Source organism: Echiichthys vipera, assembly GCF_963691815.1.
Source record: "Echiichthys vipera genome assembly, chromosome: 9".
Classification (NCBI taxonomy): Eukaryota; Metazoa; Chordata; class Actinopteri; order Perciformes; family Trachinidae; genus Echiichthys; species Echiichthys vipera.
This window is the reverse complement of record NC_139834.1, coordinates 2,735,938-2,743,814: the sequence shown is the minus strand read 5'-3', so window position 1 is coordinate 2,743,814 and position 7,877 is coordinate 2,735,938.

The window sequence follows — 7,877 nt, the reverse complement described above, 5'->3', positions numbered from 1 at the left end:
ACCACGACGACGACAGCAGCAGCATCGTGTGTGAGACGCTGGAGTTCAGATGCGATTCTTCCTTTATCGTGAAAAACAAATCACTTTAACTTAAAGAATGTGCTGGTGAGAGGGTCGGTGGAGCAGTGGTTAGAGCTGTCACCCCCTGTAAAGAGGCTGAAGGTTCTTGAGGCAGCGGGCGCAGGTTCGAATCCCACCTTTGCTGCATGTCTCCCCCTCTCACCCTATTTCCTGTCTGTCCGATCTAATAAAAGTATTTAAAGGTTTGTTTTTGTTTACCTTTATTTTTGCAGAGAGCTGGTGTGTGTGTGTGTGAGTGTGTGTGTGTGAGAGTGTTAATGTGTGTGTGAGTCTATGCGTGTGTGTGCGTGTATGTGTGTATTTGTGTGTGTGTGTGTGTGAGTGTGTGCGAATGTATATGTGTTTGTGGGTGTTTGTGTGTGTGAGTGTGTGTATGTGTGTGTGAGTGTGTGTGAGTGTATGTGTGTGTGTGTGTGTGAGTGTATGTGTGTGTGTGAGTGTGTGTGTGTTTGCAGCAGATGGAGGTAAATCGCTCCATTTAGAGCAAAGACAGATTAAACATCATGTTTTTTATGTGTGTGTGTGTGTGTGTGTGGGGGGGGGGGCTTATCTCAGGTGACCCAGTAAGAGTGTGTGTGTGTGTGTGTGTGTGTGTGTGTGTGTGTGTGTGTGTGTGTGTGTGTGTGTGTGTGTGTGTGTGTGTGGTGGCGTCCAGCAGGGGGCAGGGTTGTGTTCATGAACTACTTTCACACTTTTCTGTTTCAAATGTACAAAATCGATTTTATTGATGATCAGAAAAGATTAAAAGCGTGCAGCAGAGACGTCCGTCCGTCCGTCCGTCCGTCCGTCCGTCCGTCCGTCCGTCCGTCCTCACTGCGTCTCTGATCTCCGGCTCCTCAGGCTGTAACGAGGCTGACCAATCAGGAGAGAGGAGAGAAGAGCAGAGGTCAGAGGTCGTGCGGACGCTGACGCCATCAGTTTAATACGTCTCTGGGCGCCCTCCCACTGTGCCTCCGTCCCGTGCCCCGTGCCCCGTGCTTTAGGGTCCTTGTCCCCCCCTCCAGGCCCGTTTGTACTCACACTACCTGGGCCTCGGAGAATGCTTCTTGCTGCCTATACGTCATCACGCCGTAACACGTCACACGCATTGATGACGTCATGGCGATGCGTGGCTTTGTTTCCAGATCTTTCCGTAGACCTCGGAGTTTTTGTGCGTCTTGTCGACTGTTTTTGAATCTTTTCAAACGGACGTTTGTTTGAAACGATGCGTTCAAAGACGTCGCTCTGAAGCCCCGCCCCCATCGCCGTGATGTCAGAGAACGCATGACCAACGAAGAAGAAGAAGAGGAGACGCGTGTGTTTAATGTTTGTGCATCTGTGAAGACGTCACGTACCTGTCTGTCCTCCACCAGGACGCTGTAGACCAGAGGACGCCGGGGACGCCTGCCCGGACTCAGTGAGGCATTCTGGGTAATGTCACTCTGCACTGAGGCATTCTGGGTAATGCTTGGCAGCACGGTGATGTCAGCTGCTGAGCTGTTTACTGTGCTGCTGAGAATACTGAGAGTACTCCAACCTGACAGAGAGAGAGACAGGTACTGACTGAACAGAGAGAGAGACAGGTACTGACTGAACAGAGAGAGAGACAGGTACTGAATAAGAGTGAGACAGGTACTGACAGAGAGTGAGACAGGTACTGACTGAGAGAGTGAGACAGATACTGAATGAGAGAGAGAGACAGGTACTGACTGAAAAGAGAGAGAGACAGGTACTGACTGAACAGAGAGAGAGACAGGTACTGACTGAACAGAGAGAGAGACAGGTACTGACTGAGAGTGAGACAGGTACTGACTTAACAGAGAGAGAGACAGGTACTGACTGAGAGTGAGACAGGTACTGACTTAACAGAGAGTGAGACCGGTACTGACTGAGAGTGAGACAGGTACTGACTTAACAGAGAGAGAGACAAGTACTGACTGAGAGTGAGACAGGTACTGACTGAACAGAGAGTGAGACAGGTACTGACTGAGCAGAGAGTGAGACAGGTACTGCCTGAACACACAGTGAGACAGGTACTGACAGAGAGTGAGACAGGTACTGACTGAAAAGAGAGAGAGACAGGTACTGACTGAACACAGAGTGAGAGGTACTGACTGAGAGTGAGACAGGTACTGACTTAACAGAGAGAGAGACAGGTACTGACAGAGTGAGACAGGTACTGACTGAGAGTGAGACAGGTACTGACAGAATGAGACCGGTACTGACTGAGACAGAGAGTGAGACAGGTACTGAATGAACACTGAGAGTGAGACAGGTACTGACTGAACACAGAGTGAGACAGGTACTGACTGAGAGTGAGACAGGTACTGACTTAACAGAGAGAGAGACAGGTACTGACTGAGTGAGACAGGTACTGACAGAGTGAGACAGGTACTGACTGAACAGAGAGTGAGACAGGTACTGACGGAGAGTGAGACAGGTACTGACTGAACAGAGAGTGAGACAGGTACTGACTGTTCAGTCAGCACCTTTCTCTCAGAGAGACAGTTACTGACTGACAGAGTGAGACAGGTACTGACTGAGACAGAGAGAGACAGGTACTGACCTACAGGTGAGAGGTGAGACAGGTACTGACCTACAGGTGAGAGGTGAGACAGGTACTGACCTACAGGTGAGAGGTGAGACAGGTACTGACCTACAGGTGAGAGGTGAGACAGGTACTGACTGAACAGAGAGAGACAGGTACTGACTGAACAGAGAGAGACAGGTACTGACCTACAGGTGAGAGGTGAGACAGGTACTGACCTACAGGTGAGAGGTGAGACAGGTACTGACCTACAGGTGAGAGGTGAGACAGGTACTGACCTACAGGTGAGAGGTGAGACAGGTCTGCGGTCACCACCGTGCTGCACTCCTCCTCCTCCTCTTCTTCTTCTTCTCTTTTTATTGTGTCTCTCCTCCTCAGCGCCTCCTCTCTTCTTCTGCTCTCTGATCTCTGCTGCAGAGACGTGATTGGTCAGACTGATGACAGGTATAAACGCAGACGTCTCATTGGCTGCTGCTCACCTTCACCTTCGTCAGCTGACTCTTCTTCTGTCGCTCTCCCAAGAACTCTGCAGACAGACAGGAAGAACCAGAGTTAACTCACCTGTGTCTTAACTCACCTGAGAGTTAACTCACCTGAGCTTTAACTAACTCACCTGAGAGTTAACTCACCTGAGCGCTAACTCACCTGAGCACTAACTCACCTGAGCCTTAACTCACCTGAGCTTTAACTAACTCACCTGAGCTTTAACTAACTCACCTGAGAGTTAACTCACCTGAGCGCTAACTCACCTGAGCACTAACTCACCTGAGCCTTAACTCACCTGAGAGTTAACTCACCTGAGGGTTAACTCACCTGAGCCTTAACTCACCTGAGCGCTAACTCACCTGAGAGTTAACTCACCTGAGAGTTAACTCACCTGAGCCTTAACTCACCTGCGCGTTGACTCACCTGAGCGCTGACTCACCTGCGCTCTGACTCACCTGCGCGCTGACTCACCTGCGCGCTGACTCACCTGCGCTCTGACTCACCTGAGCGCTGCCTCACCTGAGCGCTGACTCACCTGCGTGCTGACTCACCTGAGCGCTGACTCACCTGCGTGCTGACTCACCTGAGCGCTGACTCACCTGCGCGCTGACTCACCTGCGCGCTGACTCACCTGCGCGCTGACTCACCTGCCTGCTGCAGCGCCTCCTGCAGGCTCCTCTGCGTCTCTCTGAGCTGCTGCAGCACCTGCAGACTCTGCTGCAGAGGGTCTCTGTAACGGACACACACACACACCAGCACACACACTCCAACACACAGCATGAGGCGCCGCAACACACTCACATACACACTGACCAGCTCCTGCACACACACACACACACACACACACACATGAATGTCTGGTTTGTGCTCCACGGCGTCGCTCTCCTCACACTCACCAGGTGTGTGTGTTCAGGGTGATCGGAGTTCATCACAAACTCGTAGATCTTCCTCTCCAGGTAGAAGTTCACACACACGAGGCTGAGCAGCACCAACCTACACACACACACACACGCAGGCACGCACACACACACACACACACACACGCACGCACGCGCACACGCACACACACTTAAATAATATGCAGCTCTGTGCACTATAACAAAAACAGACGTCCATCTTGTCTTTGACTCCGCCTCATTTCCTCTGACCAAAAAAGGGCATGTATGTGACGCTGGGGGGAGGGGCGTACTGACGTTTACCTCAGGAGAGATTCATTTGCCATCTTTCTTAAGTCAGTTTTGCATCTTCTGAGTCATTTTATATCTTTTTAGAGTCGTTTTGTATCTTTTTTGAGTCATTTTGTATCTTTTCTCAGTTTTGCATCTTTTGAGTAATTCTTTGTTTGTTTTAAATCATTTTACATCTTTTTTTTAGTCATTTTGTATCTTTCTTTGTAATTTTGCATAATTTCTGGGACATTCTGTAGCTTTTTTTTAGTAATTTTGCATCTTTTTTCAAGTCTTGAACCCTTTGTGTGAGTCGGCATCCTCCTTTAAAGATGCTGTGTAAACGGCCTGTTTAACATGGGGCTCAATGAGAAACTGCTCTGTTATCAAACCTGCCCCTAGTGGATACTCAGAGAACTGACGCTGACGGAGCAAACAGGAAGTGGCTGTGGGCGGGGTTCGCAGGGGGCGGAGTTACCTGGCTCTGGAGGAGCGCTGGGTGGAGGTGAGCAGGGGGAGGAGTTACCTGGCTCTGGGTGGAGGTGAGCAGGGGGAGGAGTTACCTGGCTCTGGAGGAGCGCTGGGTGGAGGTGAGCAGGGGGAGGGGTTACCTGGCTCTGGAGGAGCGCTGGGTGGAGGTGAGCAGGGGGAGGAGTTACCTGGCTCTGGAGGAGCGCTGGGTGGAGGTGAGCAGGGGGAGGGGTTACCTGGCTCTGGGTGGAGGTGAGCAGGGGGAGGAGTTACCTGGCTCTGGAGGAGCGCTGGGTGGAGGTGAGCAGGGGGAGGAGTTACCTGGCTCTGGAGGAGCGCTGGGTGGAGGTGAGCAGGGGGAGGGGTTACCTGGCTCTGGAGGAGCGCTGGGTGGAGGTGAGCAGGGGGAGGAGTTACCTGGCTCTGGAGGAGCGCTGGGTGGAGGTGAGCAGGAAGGCGGTGCAGAGCGCGGCGGCGTTGTAGCAGCAGGAGCTCAGGCTGTGAGCCTCCATCAACAGGAAGCTCTGCAGGAACGACACTCGGTTAAAGAGCTCAGACAGGGACAGCTGCTGCTCTCTGGACACACTGCTGAGCTCCGAGAAGACGGAGCGGAGACCTGAGAGACAGACAGGTGAGAGACAGACAGGTGAGACAGACGGGTGAGAGACACTGCTGAGCTCCGAGAAGACGGAGCGGAGACCTGAGAGACAGACGGGTGAGAGACAGACAGGTGAGAGACAGACAGGGGAGAGACAGACAGGTGAGAGACAGACAGGTGAGAGACAGACAGGTGAGAGACAGACAGGTGAGACAGACAGGGACAGCTGCTGCTCTCTGGACACACTGCTGAGCTCCGAGAAGACGGAGCGGAGACCTGAGAGACAGACAGGTGAGACACAGACAGGTGAGAGACAGACGGGTGAGAGACAGACGGGTGAGACAGACAGGTGAGAGACAGACAGGTGAGAGACAGACGGGTGAGACAGACAGGTGAGAGACAGACAGGTGAGAGACACTGCTGAGCTCCGAGAAGACGGAGCGGAGACCTGAGGGACAGACAGGTGAGAGACAGAAGAGTGAGAGACAGACAGGTGAGAGAGAGACAGGTGAGAGACGGACAGGTGCGACAGGTGAGAGACAGACAGGTGAGACAGACGGGTGAGAGACAGACAGGGGAGAGACAGATAGGTGAGAGACAGCAGACAACCCTACATTAGTGTATTTGAACCCAATGTAAAGTCTGTCAGGTTGTTTGTGTTTTTGAACCCTGAGTTCTGTCTAAAGGCTATTGGTGTTTTTGAACCCTGAGTTCTGTCTGAAGGCTGTTGGTGTTTTTCAACCCTGGGTCCTGTCTAAAGGCTGTGGGTGTTTTTGAACCCTGAGTTCTGTCTGTCATGCTGTTTGTGTTTTTGAACCCTGGGTTCTGTCTGAAGGCTGTGGGTATTTTTTTAACCCTGGGTCTGTCTGAAGGCCAGTTGTGTTTTTGAACCCTGGGTTCTGTCTGAAGGCTGTGGGCTGTTTTACCCTGGGTCGAGTCTTTCAGGGTCTCTCTCAGCTCCTCCCCGTTGGACAGGATCTCCTGCTGCGCCTGTAAGGCAACGGTTTGGGCATCAACCAGGTCCTTCGCCATCTGCTGGGTCGACTGGAGCTGCTCAGCTACACCTGCTGAACTGAGGGTCAACCTGACACACACACACACACACACACACACACACACACACACACACACACACACACACACACACACACACACACACACACACACACACACACACACACACACACACACACACACACACACACACACACACACACACACACACACACACACACACACACACACACACACACACACACACACACACACACACACACGTTGGGTTCAGACTGCATATTGAACTGTGTGTATGATACCTGTCTCACATATCTCAGGTGTCTCCCCCATGTCCCTCCCCCCTGTCTCCCCTCTCCCCTGTATCACCTGTACCTGTCTCTCCCCTCTCTCTCTTCTCACCCTCTCCCCTGTCTCACCTCCCTCTCCCCCGTCTCACCTCCCTCTCCCCCGTCTCACCTGTCTCTCCTCTCCCCCCCTCTCACCTGCACCTGTATCTACTGTCTCCTCCCTCTCCCCTGTCTCCCATCTCCCCTGTATCACCTGTCTCCCCCCCTGTATCACCTGTCTCACCTCCCTCTCCCCCGTCTCACCTGTACCTGCACCTGTCTCTCCCCTCTCTCTCCTCTCCCCTGTATCACATCTCTCCCCCCTCCCCCTCTCTCTCCCCCGTCTGACCTGTCTCTCTCCTCTCCCCCCTCTGTCTCACCTGTACCTGCACCTGCCCCCCCTCACCTGTCTGACCCCCCCCTCACCTGTCTCCCCTCTCTCACCTGCCCCCCCTCCTCACCTGTCTGACCTCCCCTCTCTCACCTGTCTCTCCCCCCCTCACCTGTCTGACCTCCCCCCCTCACCTGTCTCCCCTCTCTCATCTGTCTCTCCCCCCCTCACCTGTCTCCCCTCTCACCTGCCCCCCCCCCCCCTCACCTGTCCATGGCGTCCTCGGCCCGGCTCGTCCAGGCCTCGGCCTGCAGGAAGTGGCAGATGGCGTGCGTGTGGGTGAAGAACTCGGTGTAGACGTTAAAGGACGCGGCGTCCATTCGGCGCGTGCACTCGCTGACCTCTGACCCCGCAGGGCATGATGGGAAATCCCTGCCTGAGCTGAAGGAAGGAGATTTTCAAAATAAAAGATTTTCTCAGATTTAAGAATTCACTTTTGTCTCTTTGTTTCTTTCAGAGTCTAAAGTTTTAACGACCGATCCGTTAGTGAGGAAATGAACCGGAGGCACGAGGATTAAAGAATCTCTAAACAACAACAACAACAACAGCAACAATAAAAACAACAACAACAACAAAGAACAACAACAACAACAATAACAATAACAACAACAATAATAAAAACAATAGTTGCAGCTCTATTTAGTCACATCGGACACAATCCACAGAAATAAATCTATTTTCAACGTTAGACAACAACAACAGAACTGCCAGACAACAACAACAACAATAGAACCGCTAGACAACAACAGCAGAACAACAACAACAATAGAACCGACAGTCAACAACAACAACAATAGAACCGCTAGACAACAAC